Genomic DNA, 15,192 nt, shown 5'->3' with positions numbered 1-15,192 from the left:
GGACAGATGGGAAGGGACTGGAGGAAGAACTAGAGGACGACAGAGAAAGGGAGGAATGGAAGGGAAGAGAAAAAGTGAAATAATAAAGATAGTAAGCCCAAGAGTAGACCTGCAACTACTCACCCCAATGGATGAATCTCACACACACACACACACACACACACACACACACACACACACACACACACACACACACACACACACACACAGAGCTTTGCACTCATTAGTCCATTAGCAGACCGTAATTGTTCTGGTTATCATTTTTCATACATCACTGCTTCTCACTCATGCGGTCAGCAGAGGGAAAAAATACACACACAAACACACGCCCACATTTATATTCACACTTCACACAAGCATGCATTTGTATGTACAGTAGATGTGTGTGTTGTCTGGATGTAAGCTGCAGTGGCCTTAACATACACTCTCCTCTCGGTCTGAGCCATGGATTGTGGTGACGCAGCACTGTTTTAGCCACCAACCCGAAAAGATCTGATGTCTCTCAGGACAGCTCATCTCCGAGTAGATATCCTGTAGACTAATGCTACAGTAGCTGCACTGACTGATGCACACAGGGCTGAGCGAGACACATCGGAAAGACTGAGACTGAGAAAATAAGAAGCAAAGGGCTTGTGAGGACAGCTGAGCAGAAAGAAGAATGATTTTGCCTTTCTTTCATTGCATCTCTCAGTTTATATAATGAAAACACTGCTTCTTAATTATCTCAAATTTATTTTGGCGTCTGTTACAATGCTAAATCTGTACCAAATTTCTTTGCACATCCGTCCAATGTTTGTCGTTTGGGAAAAGTCATAAGATCGCTAAGATTCCTCCTCTGGGAACCATGAACACCTTCACAAAATCATCTTGAGCCATCAAATAGCTGTTCATCCTCTCTAACTTTAAGTTCCTCATCTCCTCTGTCCCCTCCCCAGAGATACCATGTTCCACCTCCGCTCTTCCAGCTGGTCGTCTAACTGTCCCAGTCAACCCTCCACTCCCTGCCTCTGCCCCTCCCTCCACATTCCATTTAACCCCAGTATAACAACCACTACCCACCTTCTTGACACAGAAAATCCCAACAAACATAAAACACCCATCAACCCCCCACAGAGGAAGCTGTGATTGTAGGGTAGGACATGTTGAGACAGGCGAATGAGGCCAGACCCTCATCTTCAGACCAGATAACCTCTGACTCAGAGCAGACGGTCTGGCCTGCTTTATCTGCCTCCGGTGTCACTACACCACAGTATAAATGGGCGTTTGTCACTGTTATGCGATGAATCGCTTTGACCAAACAGACGTTTTATGAGCTTGAGAGGTGTGAAAAGTTGAGAAGTAACCGTTTCTAAAATAATATCACTTTCTATGCTCTGTGACAGGCATATAAAAACAACTGTCTTCTATATTCTGTGAACAGAATGACCCAATTTCTCCACAGGGAACATTAAAGTTTCATCAAAGAACCAGAACAAGATCAACCTTTTGCCAGTTATGGGTTATATCAAAGCAGCTTCCCAGACACATACGAGTTAAATTTGGGAGTCTGGATCGTGGAAACTCAGCAGGAGATTTGACTTTATTATTTAAGTCATCTTTATCATTAAACTCTGACAGAGCATCCAGTGTAGCGAAAGCCTCCAAGTGAAATCGTTTCCCTCCTCGTCCCAGCGGAGCACTTCAACTTTTCTGCAGCCTACACGCCTTATGAAATAACTATCAGCTGTGAAAACTTTAAGGAGACACTCCTCCTGTAAGAATGCAAGGCCTACGTTTCCCCCCCCAAAACCGCACGTATGCTCACAGATGGAAAAACATATGTATCTGCATGCAACGAACAGAGACAGCCACCCACACACAGGCAGGCAGGCAATATTCCCCAGAGTTGCAAGTGGGTGTTCCTCAGGAAAAGGAAAAGGTCAAGTGCTCATGTGTGAGACCTCGATAGACTCTAAAAGCACTGACGTCCTTATCATGGTGGATCACACAACGCACTTACAGGTCATATTTCTCCTCCTTCTATTGGTTTGTTATTTATATAACCTTCATAATCTACTTCTTTTGAAATATTACATTGGTATTGCAGGTATTTGGACATAAACCAAAGTACAGGCCTAACTGACACTGTGACCTGATGATGATGATGATGATGACAGAGGAAAGGTTAAAGGATCAAAATGATTACAGTTCACCCTCCGTGACCCAAAATTCACAGTAATCCAGTTCAGAGTTAAGGAGGTATTTCAATAACAACCAAAAATGTCAACCTTGTGGAGGCCACAGAGGGAAAATTAAGACATGATGATACTTTGTCTGGGAACCATGAATGTCTGTACCAAATTTCATGGCAATCCATCAAGCACACATTGAGATATAATCATTGAGTAAGTGAAAACGTTGACCTTCTGGTGGCACTAGAAGAAAGGTCAAAGGCTCAACAAAGTCATATGAACCGCAACTCGTTCAGTTGTTCAGTTATTTCAGTCTGGATCAAAGTGGTGAACTGATCAATTAACACTGCCACCCCCTTAGCAATGCCACCAGTGTGACTAAAAAGTCACGCAAAGTTCACGAGAGATGCTTCCTTTAACTTTCTAAACAATGCGTTTGACCGGAGACGATGATATTAGGAAGAAAGAAGTCATTGCTCGAAAGACATGTTTGAGTTTCTGTTAAAATAGGTTGTAAAGTTGACAAGCCCTGACAAGACAAGCCTCAGGGTTCAGCCAAATGACCCACTGGATATCAAGATGCTTGTCAGTTTGGTTACCAAGGGGTAAAAACCGAGCAACTAAAATATCTGTACTGATCATCATCTGCAGTGTGATGTTTTGACTTCAGCTGGTAGATCACGGGCTGTTTATTGTGATAACTGAATCTGAAACTTTCAATTGTTTTTCAAGTAAAACTTTCTCCGTTTCCAGCTTCTCAGATGTGAAGATTTAGAGCTTTCCTTTGTCTTATCTTAGAATAAATGTAAGACTTCCCACTGGATAAAACTAGATATTAGAGGTTATTAGATTGGACTCCGGGAAACTGACAATTAGCAGTTCATAGTCAAAATGATTAATCGAGAAAATAATAACAAAAATAACTGTTAGTTGCAGCCCTATTTTACCACTCTCAAAAGCGTTCAGGTGATGCTGACATTAATTAAAAATCACATCCAGTTCACGTCAGCACTGCAGTGTTGTTTTTTAGTAGTTTGGGGGAAAACCCAACAAAAACGAAGGAGCGTCTGAATTTCCTCCAAACCACACACTCATAATTCCTTTAATGAGGCTTTGGAGAGAAAGAGGAGGAAATGAGTGCGTGTGTGTGTGTGCGCACGCCTGTCCCTGCATGTGTGAGACAGAGAAAGTGAAAGACGGAGACAGAAAGAAAGAAACGAAGGAGGGCAAGGGGGGGAAAAAAGCCTGAGACTGAGGGAGCAGATGCAGGGAATGAAAAGCCGGCTGGGGTAAAGTAGAGAGAAGGTGAGGGAGAGCTTCTGTGTGAGAGTCTGGGAACAGACGCTGCTCTTGCATCCCTGCAGCCCGTCTCGGCTTGGCACAAACACTCTACCCCCTCGTCTCCAGCCCCCTTCAAACAGCTTAACCATGGCCCAAGCAGGCTGGCAGGGAAGCAAAGCACTTCCACTTAACCATATCAAAGTCAGCCTGGCGCTGCACTGAAAGAGCATTTAGCCCTGAAAAAACGCCTTTTTTCTCAGAAACAGCATGAGCAGCCAGGGGGTGGAGGGGTGGACTGTGGGGTGGGGGGGCTTTGCAAGCTGCATGGTCATTTGGGCAAATGATTTTCCTGTTGTTTTGCTTTTATTTTCAAGCGCATTGGAACTGGCTGAGAACTGACGGCTTGTGATGGTTGTAGAAACTGTGGTTTTTGATCAACTTGGAGCACATGCGGCTGAAAAGATAAAGTCGGCTCAGCTGGCAGGCTTTTAAAATGGAGTAGAGTTTAAAATTATCCAGGTAGGGGTATGGGTGTTTTTAAAGACCAGAAAGAAAGAAAAAAGTGATTTGCAGACCATCTGGCAGGTAGAAAGCTGATAACAACTGGAAATATCTCCTGAGAGAACAGTCAAGGTTGCTCACCTCACAGACTGTTTTTATTTCAGTCCTGCTGCTGCAGCTCGTGTTTATCTGCTCTGGTTCAGCTGACAGATCCACTGTAGGTGGTATCACTGTACAATACATGACAAAAGACTGGTGCCCTTTGAACCCTCATCCTCCACAAACCTGGAGGGACATTTTTAAAATCACTGACCTGGTTCTCTCACATTTTGCATGCAGCATCACGAGTGTGCTTCTTATCAGGAAAAAGTACACACCCACATGCGCGGATACACTCACAATGACACACACACACATCACATTGACAGAAGCTTCGCAATAACATTTTCTCCCAATTCAAACTTATTTTACGTGTCTCCAGCAAACACAAAACGACTTCAAGGGCAGACATTACTCACAGCACATCATCCCTCAAAAGGACTCACTGACAGACTAATCACACATCATACTGAGTGGGCTGCATGAACCAAACTTCCGTAAATTACAGTTTTTAATGCATTTTTTGAGTCCAGCTCCCTAAATTACTAGATTTACAGGTAACACATGAAAGCAACATCAGGATTATCCTCATGTAACTTACTATAATATTACTGAGTGATCCCTGGCACCACCATGAGATCTGTGTCACGAAAACTCCGCTTAAAAAGGAAATCGTTGGTGTTTTAGTGGGTTTATCCTCCACTGAGTTGCATCCTTCGGCTCACGCACATCGCTCTGATCCACTAACCTACTGCCCCCGAGAACAAGCTTTTCTTCCCCAAAACAGCCAGGGAGAAAGGAGTCCTTCACACCACACAAGCCTGTTTTATTGACCGCATCCCTCGTAAAGTTGCACCGGGCGATGCTTTAACTCACCTCTCCAAAACTTCACACAAGTGGCTCTTCAGTGGCGTCTCTGCCCGTCTACCTGCGTCTCTCCATCCATGCGTAAAACAAACAAACAAACAAACAAAAAAACCCAAATAAAAACCTAAACCCCAAAAAGAAAAAGTGCGCTTGTAGAGCAGATATCTTGCTGCTGTTCAAGATGCTAATAAAAAGAAGTAATCTCTCATTCCCGAAGAAAATGAACCGACTGCACGAATGAGCGATGGCTCTTCGACGTTTGTTTCCCAGCGAAAGCGTCTAAGCAGCGGCTGCACACAGCACACACTGAGCCCACTCACACATATTCCTGTTTGCTGCGCTCCTCCCGAACAAAGGCGAGCCAATGGGAGGCTGAGGATGTCACGGGGAGGGCGGTCTCACTCTGGTTTGTACCCCCCCAAACTCTCACCCTCTTGTCCAACCCGCGTGCACGTGGGTCTCAGTGCGCGCGTCCTGAGAGCATGAATTAAGCTTGGAGAGTGGCCTGTTTTCTCTTTGTCTGTCTCTCTCTCTCTCTTAAAGACAAATCACATCACACAAGCTTTGTTAGCATGAATGTTAAGGCTGCACTGATGCCAAAGTGAAATTACATGTTACTAATTACAACAAGTATGTGCTTATTTTATAAGAAAATAAAATAAAATGAGAGGAAAACAAGTATAGACTTCACAAGCCTACAATCGAAATCTATCATATGTCATTCTGTCATAATAAGTTGTATAAATATATTTTTGTGAGTGATTTGAAAAGCTAATTAAAAAAAACCTGACTCTAAACCCTTGAGGATGCATGAACACATAATGTGTGACTGTCAGCTGTGGAATGTAAACTGCTCTTCAGGCGACTAAAACCCTCAATTTGTGATCCAAAAAATGCAGGTGACATCAGGTGACTCAGCCTCCACTCCAACGCGGCTCACATATACATCCTAGTCTGTAATGTACTGCTACAGGCATTAGCTGGTCCTTCTCTGCTTTACTTCCAGACCAGTTCAGCCTGAGGGGTGAATCCACAAATGAGCACCAGATTTCACCAGCTGTCGTCTTATGAACTGTCTCTCATATTTTCCTTTGTACTATGGACAGTAGCGTGGGCCATTTTGGGGAGTGAGAAACGATACCTTTTCAAACTTCACATTGAATTGAACTTTGACCCTTGATTGGCTCATTCTGCAACAAGAACCAGTGAATGAAAAAGTTTTATTTGTCCTCGTAAATCTGTCGACAGGTTGTGAAAATGATGGCGCGATTATCTGTGATTACGCAGCTTAACAACAACAGGGGCTTTTTCTGAATTACCTTTCCAATCCGTTTGCCTCAAGTGGGTTTACAGCGATTGCTTTTTCCTGGACAGCAAGCAACAAACAAATTGAATTACAAGGAAAGGAACCATGAAAAAAGACAAAGACCTCCATGTTTAGAGCTACAAACAGCTTGAAGCACACAGGTTCTGCTGTTTGCGGGCTGCAGGAAAATACATTTCTGTGGGGTGACTTATGAAGAGTGACTTGTCTTGAAGTGCTCCTGCCATCGTAATTGCCCTCCATAAGTGGATACGCTGTTTCGCTGAGTCCATACAAATCCAATTCAGCTCGCCCTTCAAGAAGCAAAGGGAGCATAAAATGGCTTGCCCCTTTTAATCCATCAGTTTGGTATTAGTAGAGGAAGGGATTTCATAATGACTCATTGATATGATTAGTCCTAAACTGAAGGTTCTGGGATTTTTCATGCAGTCACCCCTGCATGAAAGAAATCGTTTTTTGTTGAGAAAGTGCCAAAAGGAGAACACTCATACTCCCTGCACCCCAAAAAATAAGGATGGAAAGCATCAAGAAGAAGCTAATATACTTTGGTAATGTGATGACAACAGAGTAAACTCCACTGCTTGAGCAAGACCATGAAATGCAGTTGAAATCTCAGAAGAAAAAGCTTAAGTTAGGATTATTTTTGCCAAACTGCAGTTTCCAAGGTCAAGGATGGACAATAGTGACAATGAGACAGGTGTTCAAATGGCAGTGATGAGCTCAATGCCGGTAATTCAGCTCTGCTGTTGGAGATTTAAGCGGTGAGAGTCAGTAAACGGTGTGCAGAGAGAAAGAAATGAATGAGAGAGAAACGGTAGTAAAGGAATAGTTTTTTGGAGATACTCTTATTTTCTGAACATGTCCATTTCCTTAAGGTTTGAAGAAATAACAGCAAAGGATTCATGTTTCAACATTTTCCCGTGAAGTTACTAAATAAATTCAATCACACACCTTAACAAAACTGACTCCACACCAGTCCTGTTCTGTCCTAGTCTCTTTCTCTAACCATAGCTATGATTTGTCCACTTGTTGTTCACTTGTTTAATGTTCTTTGTGGAGTCAAACCTCAACTGTAACACCAAACTTCACTTCCCAAAAAATGTAAAGCCACAGTGAGACATATTTTTGGCTTCAGTCTGCATCTTACTTTCATCTGTACATTTTACAATGAAGTCTTTGGTAGAACACATTCAGGGAGCGCTGTGGGGTTTCCATAAGCCCCTCAGCTAACATTAACACTCGCATACACTTGTGTGGACACCCACACGCACTTCTCTTTCTTTCCCCAAGACTCTCAGCTGCTGAACAGCTCAGCCTGTAATTATGGCTGTCATCAACAGCCCCTGACTAGCAGCTATATTTACTGGAGCTCCAGTGTGCATATACACACTCCCTGCACACACGCAAACACACACACACACACACACACAAAGAGAAGACCATATAGACCATACAACAAACACACACAGGCACACAGATACATAACCAACTATTTTTAGATGTTGTCAATCAGAATCACAGCAAAAGGTAATTTAGCATTGGGCTAATCTGCCTCATCAGGTCTAATCTCCTGAAGAATTTTCTCAGGAAGTATAATTTCACTTTGGCTCACATACAGTGTGTCATTAAGTGGATTTTTATTAACTCAAGATCGCAACCTTAATGTCATAACTGCAATGCCCCCCATTCTTGTTGCGTGCTCCTGTTTTCAGTTCAAAGAAATTCCACAAAGACAGATTTAACATCATAATGAAATGAAAGGAAAAATGACTCAACCACCTTACTGAATAAATGTTGATATCACAGTGACATAACAATAAAATCTACAGTACTTGCATACTGTTTGACCTTTGACCAAGAACACAAAGGCAGATTACTTAATAATACCCACTTTTATCATGTCACATACCTGCAGCTTCACTCATTTAAAATTTTCCAAAATATTCAGTCCACTCCAGAAACCCTGTTTTCCTTTCGTAAATCACCCTGGACACAAATATGTGCCAATTTTAGAGATGATTTCTTCATCAAATAAACTGTTTGCAACAATATCCCTGCTTTCCTCCACCCATGACTCAGACTCATTTACTGCTCTCTGTGCTCAACCGACTATACTGCATGAACCATAACCGTAGATCATTGGGTACATAAAAACAAAACTGTACAGACTCAGGTGTGCGTCCCCCATTCATAAATGCACACACATAAATATACACACCCATTCATACACAGATAGTATGAATGAAACCAGCACCCACTGACCTCCCAGCAGTGCAGTTCTTTTTCTTCCATACCGGCCACACCTGCTGTTGGTCACCACCATCGATCTCCGGCTCCACGTGTAGCGTGGCATTGAAACACCTTCTGTCACTCGCTCTGCCTCCAAATTCTTCTCTGTTTTATTCGGCTGAGACTTCACAGTGTGCCCTTCATCCAAAGTCTTTATTTTACCCCTTTTCTTTTTCTTTTTCTCTCGACATTTCTTCGTCTCTGCCTGACCACGTCTGACCACTAAACCAGAATGAGTCAGAGAGGCCACATAACTGGAGGGGCAGGAAGGCCAAGGCTAAGGGATGTACAGGCACAGCTGACAGTATGCGTGTGTGTGTGTGCGGTATGTGTGTGTATCAGAGTGAGAGTGTGTGGCACTAAAATATCAGAGGAAAATGCTGAGTGCTGCCTCTTCTCAGGTTACTAGCCGTGTTTAGGTTGACTCATTGTTGGACTCTCCCAGTTGTAAATGACAAACTTGAATCAGAGTGAAATTCTGTTATTGTCATCTCATCTCTAGTTTTTGTTTACAGCAGCGACACATAAAGACACACTTCGGAAACATACATATACAGGCATCTCTGAATGCAGGGAGGTGTTGACTGTATTGCTTCTTAAAGGATATATTAAAAGCCTCTATATTTCTGTTCACAGTTGCATATTATCCTGTGTGTCAGTCTGAGTCAGACGTAGAGAGGTGAACCAATTACAGTCTGCATACTGCCCTGTGGCACAGCTCCATGCTGTGACTGTGCTTTGGTCTGTAATGACAGGTTGCCTTTGCAGGTAGAGTCTCCCCCCTGAGGGCCTTTCAGGCACATCATAGGCCTGCAGACTGCAGGTGTGTGCCAACAACATCATCCCACTCTTCATTACATACAGTAACTTAACAGGGATATGTGATATAACGTGAATTTTTCAAACCTTTTATTCTTAACCTTTTTTTTTTTTTTTAATTGTAACTAGGTATAGATTTTAAAGCTACACCAATCAGTATTTTTTATGTAACAACAATGGATAAAATCACTCTGGATAAAAGCACCTGCAGTGGTGGATTGTAACTAAGTACATTTACTCCAACACTGTATTTAAATACAGTTTCAAGACGTTTGTGTTTGAGTATTTTCATTTTATCTTTTTATATATACATGTGTTCCACTACATTTAAGGGGGAAATATTGCAAAAGTAGCAGCATTTTACACAGAGTAGAATGCTGCTCACACAGTAATGGGACTGCATTAACAAGCCAACAACAGAATATATAATAAAATTAGACTCACAGGGAGCAATGTACTGCAAGGCATTATATTTACTTCTGTGCTTATAGATTTCAAATGCATTGCTTCTTAGAAACCTAAACAGTCATAACGAGAGTAACACGCTTGTGACCAGCTCACCAAGGAGAAGCAAACTCTAATCTCCAAACTTTCACCAGGTCACCCCTCAGTGAAGAGTCATGGGTGGTCTGTTACGTTTCCTGTTTTAAACAGGATTACCTCATTGTGAGAGAGGTTCCAAACCACTAAGTGTAAACCTCGCACGCCCAGTGTTGCCAGCAGCACAGACTGTCATGGTAACCATGCAGGGAAGTGAAAAGGGAAAGTTAGCAGCACAGGGAAACATCCATCTTATATGTACGCCACATGTAAACATCTGTGACCAAAAAAACGGAGACATGTTTCCATTTAAAGCTTAAACATGTCTGCAGAGAAGGAAAGAAAGACAGATTTCTTTTCTTGCATCTTGCTTGTGTCTTACTCAATGTTGCACCATTAAAAATTCCCCTCCTCTTTTCTGTCTTCCCTCCCATTCTTTCTCTCTTTCAGTGAAAGCTGCAGAAAATAATAATAGTTGGAGTCTTTTGGCTAAAGTAGGTCAGTGGAGCCAACTGTCAGAAGCAAGAAGAGGGAGATGCGGAGCAGTAATATGCCGGCTACACTAGGTCCCCTCAGGTCAGAGCTATTCCCAACACAGAGCAGCCACTGACGCACAAACTACAGCACTGTCTGTGTGTTGTGTTGCTGTGGACAGAGATGACATCTGTGGCCAGACAGTGGAGGTGTATGTGTGGGTGGGCTGTCAGTGTATTAATGTTCAAGATGCAAGACAACGTTTGTGTGTGTGTGTGTGTGTGTGTGTGTGTGTGTGTGTGTGTGTGTGTGTGTGTGTGTGTGTGTGTGTGTGTGTGTGTGTGTGAGAGAGAGAGAGAGAGAGAGAGAGAGAGAGAGAGAGAGAGAGAGAGAGAGAGAGAGAGAGTTTAGAAAGGGACAGGTCATTTCATGTTTTTGTTTGTGTGTCTTCATGTTAGGTTTACAACAGATATAAGTCACTTTTAGATCATTCTCCAACCTCTATCATCATTCTCTAACCTCTTTGGCTCTAGCCAGGCTCTTCCTGTCCTACGTGTCCAATACAGCTCTGATATCGGATATACACTTCCACTGAATCACTTTATCACCCACAAAATGATAACATCACTGACAAGCCAGTTTTTGATGGACAGAGAGAGGAGGGGGGAGCCACTGTATCTGAGTCATATAAAAGCCCAAGTAGACAGACAGCAATAAACATTGACTGAATTGTTGCCTAGCCAGACCACCACACTGCAGGACTGAACCCAGTGTTTTGCTGCTGGGAGAACTCTTTATGAGTTTGGTATAATCATGGCAAATATTTGGAGTGCAGCTCATATGGTGAACTACTGAAAAAACGTAGAGTCATGTTTAGCGATATGAGGATTTATATCCTAAACCTCAGCGTGTATGAGCCTATTTGATCTTGAGGTTATTATTGAGGAGGGTAAAGATCAAACCAAGACAGTTTCAGTTCAGACAGTTGGTTTGAGCAGGACTCTGCGCTCTGTGATCCTGAGCCTCGGTGGGCACCGTGTCGGCTCAGACGGGGATACTGTTTCCTGGGGGTTTGCCATGCAAGGCATGTACAGACAAGAGCCTGAGAGAGAAATGGATTTGTGAAATCTGACCTGGCTTCTAATCTTGCAGCTCTGTATATCATGCTAATGCCCTGTGTGAGTGTGTGTGTGTGGTGGGGGTGTGTTCCCTGTTTCACCCTCCAGGCAAGAGTTAAAAGCTTGTACTGTAGAAGTGAGATAGACTTCATGTCATCAGCGTAATAATATAATGAGATCTCCACAGATCTCATATATGAGTTTGTAATTTGATTATGACATACCCCATATAATTAAATTCAGATTTAACTGTGTGGCTGCAGTGTATAAACCTTCAACTTTAATATACACAGGTATTTCAGCAAAAGATACTGTAGATGTGTTAATTTAATTAATACGTCAGATGTCGGTTAAATGTCCGTTAAGTGCAAAAGAGTTCCCAGTAGTGTTAAAACCATTCAAATAAACAAAAACAGCATATGGTTAGAAACAGGTCCATGAGTATCTGATAAAGGCTGGAGTATACTTTATAAACAAAGTCCTGGCAATATAGCTAGTAGCCATGGGTTGACAGCACTAACATTCCAGGTAATGTATGTGGCTCAGTTCTATTATATCATACTACTGCTTCTGTGTCCTTGATTCTTAGATTACCTTACTAATGCTCTTCTATCCTACCACTTGTTGCAAGAAAAGTTCCTGTACTGTGAAAAAATAGTCCTAAAATTGTCACATTCCTCCTTTAAAATAAACCTTCATGCTGTGTCACGTCTTTACATATTCTGGTTTGTTTGCTTGCTCTTTAAATCTGAGGTGCTGTTAAGCCGAGAACATTAAAGAAAAGCCGTTCGGCAAAGTCTGGAGAGAAAGGCTTTAAGACTGGTGAGGTGAAAACACTACATCAAAGCCTTAATCCCATTCAGGTGTCACCTCACACAATTACACAAACCCCTCCCTTTAGGATTTATCCAAGTATGCATCTAAACCTCATCTTGGTGGCTTAAAAATTCTCAAAATCCGTGTAAGGACAGGAGCAGTAAACTCTGAGTGACTGACATGTCATTGCTCCAGAGTAAGTTTTCTGAAACCCAACCAAAAAAACAAACAATAGCTGTTAAGCCCAGCAATTAGTGGTTTTGTCATGTAATTGGTTGTCAGGGGAGGAGTGGAAACGCATCCTATTGCTCAAGGAACAAGAACAACATGAAACATTCCTGCTTGGGAGCAGATAAACTTTTTCCAAAACCAGCACAACAAACAGTATCAGATGACGGGAACTTGGTCCAGTTCACATGAAACTGCAAAGCACCAACATACAACACATCTAAAAGACTCTCAAGGCTGACATGTCAAAGGAAGAGTTTTTTTCTCAATATAATTCATGGTATTACGAGGAATTCTGCCAGCTGGGTCCTGTGGTGTTCCAGGAGCTCCTCACTTGTGACTCAAAGCAGCTCTTTATGCTTTCTGACCTGACCCAGTTACTCAAACACTGGTTTATTTAGACACCAAACACCAACCCTTCATTCTGACCACAGCACCATCGATCTCATACCCTGAAACTGTATTTTTACTCATTAAAACCTTACTGCTGCAGCTCTCCTCTAGGACACACCACTCTCTTATACTTTGCTTTTGCACACTGTTAGCACCTTCACTGCTGACCACATGCGTTAACTAGTGAACCAAATATCACCCACTGTCTTGTCAAAACCATCACACTAAGATAGGTATGGTAACAAAAATACATATTTTCACAAATATAGTCACAAATATGTATTTGAGATATCTGCCTCTGAGATTTCTGCCTCCACCTCAGCTTGATACTCTGACTGAACTGCCATCTCATTTCACTTTATTCATTCGACCTGACACTATGTGCATGCTAGCAGTTTTCATGTTCATATAAAATTTGATTGTCCTGAAATGTGTATTTGCACATTGGATCCACACTCCATAGCTTGAAAAAGGTAAACTGCCGACTGTGAGTCCCTTTTCATGTTTCTGCAAAGCAGCTGCTTTTTTGCTTTGACTAAAATGAGGGTGCACTGACTGAGGCGGGGACGAAGCTAAAACACATTGTTCCCAGGGAGTAAAGTTAACCGAGGCTCTTTGCTAATTTATACGACCTGAACTGGAGTCACCGACTGTGTGATTGAGGATGAGAGGCAGAGAAAGGCAGGGAGAAAGTATGCTTGTCGCTGTCTATCAGCTCTGTTCAGGCACTCTTCTGCTGCTAGGCTAAAAGTAGTACTCCTTTAGTCATAATTCAGTTTGATACTGACAGCAGCATATGAATGACAAGCTAAACATTTCCATATACAACCTATTGTCACTGTGAGTGCAGAGCTGAGAACAAATATGTCTGATCCCCTCCCATTTTATTACAGTTACTCTGGTCAGTACCACATGGAGGTTATGTTTGCAGTTGTGGTAATATAGTGTGGTTCAGGGCCTCTAGCCTTTATCTTTACACTCAGTGTTTTATTCTGGGCATTTTACAACTATTGTTACACTTTCCTGACCATCATCACAAATATTATTACTTGACATAAGACCAAGACCCCCCCACCCATAGTGAGAACTGCATAAGACTATTGCAAAATCGTAGATCCCATACTTCGGACTGAGCTCATTCAATGCTAAATTCTAATTATGTGGGTATAAAAGCTCAAAGATTTGCAGATCCACTACTAATGATGAAAGAAATGATTTAGAAAGAAAATAGGCCAGTGGTAGTGAATTTGCATTCAGCACCAATAAGAATGAAACACTTAAATATTCAACACAAAATGCACAGTCTAATTTCAATCCCTAATCCAAAGAGCTAATTAGAACAGAAAATATAAGTGATCCATATTCTGCAACCTTCAGCTGCATCTATGAATAAACACACTGCCCCTGCATGAATCTCTGCGCTGTGATTGGCTGGCTTGCCGCAGAGAGTCATCTGGCTGCGCACCTTCTGGCTCTGTTGTTTAAAGAGAACGTCACATTTCAGTCAAAAGTGGGTCAGTGGAGGCATTAACATACATTACACACCAAATGATGCAATATGTGGGAATATCCTCCTGCTCACTGTCCACTGGTCATTTAAGGAGCTACTGCAGGGCACTTAAAGCCTGTATGGAGCTCAGATATTCCAAGTCTTAAAACGTATTAACACGGTGGCGTTACAGTGTGCGTACGGTGCAAGTAGATGAAGTGCAATTAAACACTTCTCTGAACAGGTTCAAAGATAATACATGGCAGAGCAGTTATAGAGCTCTGAGCGTGTGTGTGTGTGGTTGAGTGCTGAGGAGAGTGTTTGTGAACTGGTTCAAAATGAGTGTAATTAAACATTTTACTAGTAGGATGTGTGTTTCAGGGGAGGGAGGGATGCAGATTCGTCAGAGTTAAAGGAATAGTTTGAAATTTTGGGGCATAATTGAATGATAACAAAATCTGCCATTCTGGAAATGACGTGCAACATTTGGACATTTTACGAGGGGTCACATGCCTGAATGTGTCTTGGCCCTGGACACAAATGGAGACAAATGGCCAGATGTTATTTCTTATACTAAAAAACAAAATATGACATATTAATTAGTGAACTTTAGAGGTGCTGGTAAAAGGATTTAGCTACTGTTGGACAGAGTCAAGCCAGTGGTTTTCGCCATTTTCAGCCTTCAAGCTAAGCTGACCAGATGCTGTAGCTTTGTATTTATCCTAAAGACATGAGAGTGGTATCGATCTTCTCATCTAACTGTACGCCAGAGGGCAATTAAAC

General features: G+C 42.2%; 1 protein-coding gene across 2 annotated transcripts in view; it reads right to left on the bottom strand.

Moving 5' to 3' along the window:
* ripor2 (RHO family interacting cell polarization regulator 2) overlaps positions 1–15,192 on the bottom strand; it is a 52,726-nt gene that overhangs the window by 36,228 nt on the left and 1,306 nt on the right. Inside the window, exon 1 of one of the 2 annotated variants that reach the window (XM_041053591.1) lies at positions 4,929–5,209. The exons of the other annotated variant lie outside the window; for it this stretch is intronic. The gene's annotated coding sequence lies outside the window, so the exon portion shown is untranslated. Of the gene's footprint in view, positions 1–4,928; positions 5,210–15,192 lie in introns of those variants that run through there. 2 annotated transcript variants of the gene reach the window in all.

This window comes from Toxotes jaculatrix, chromosome 13, assembly GCF_017976425.1.
Source record: "Toxotes jaculatrix isolate fToxJac2 chromosome 13, fToxJac2.pri, whole genome shotgun sequence".
Taxonomy (NCBI): Eukaryota; Metazoa; Chordata; class Actinopteri; family Toxotidae; genus Toxotes; species Toxotes jaculatrix.
Note: the sequence above shows the minus strand (reverse complement) of the source record. Positions and strands in the feature narration are given on the sequence as shown.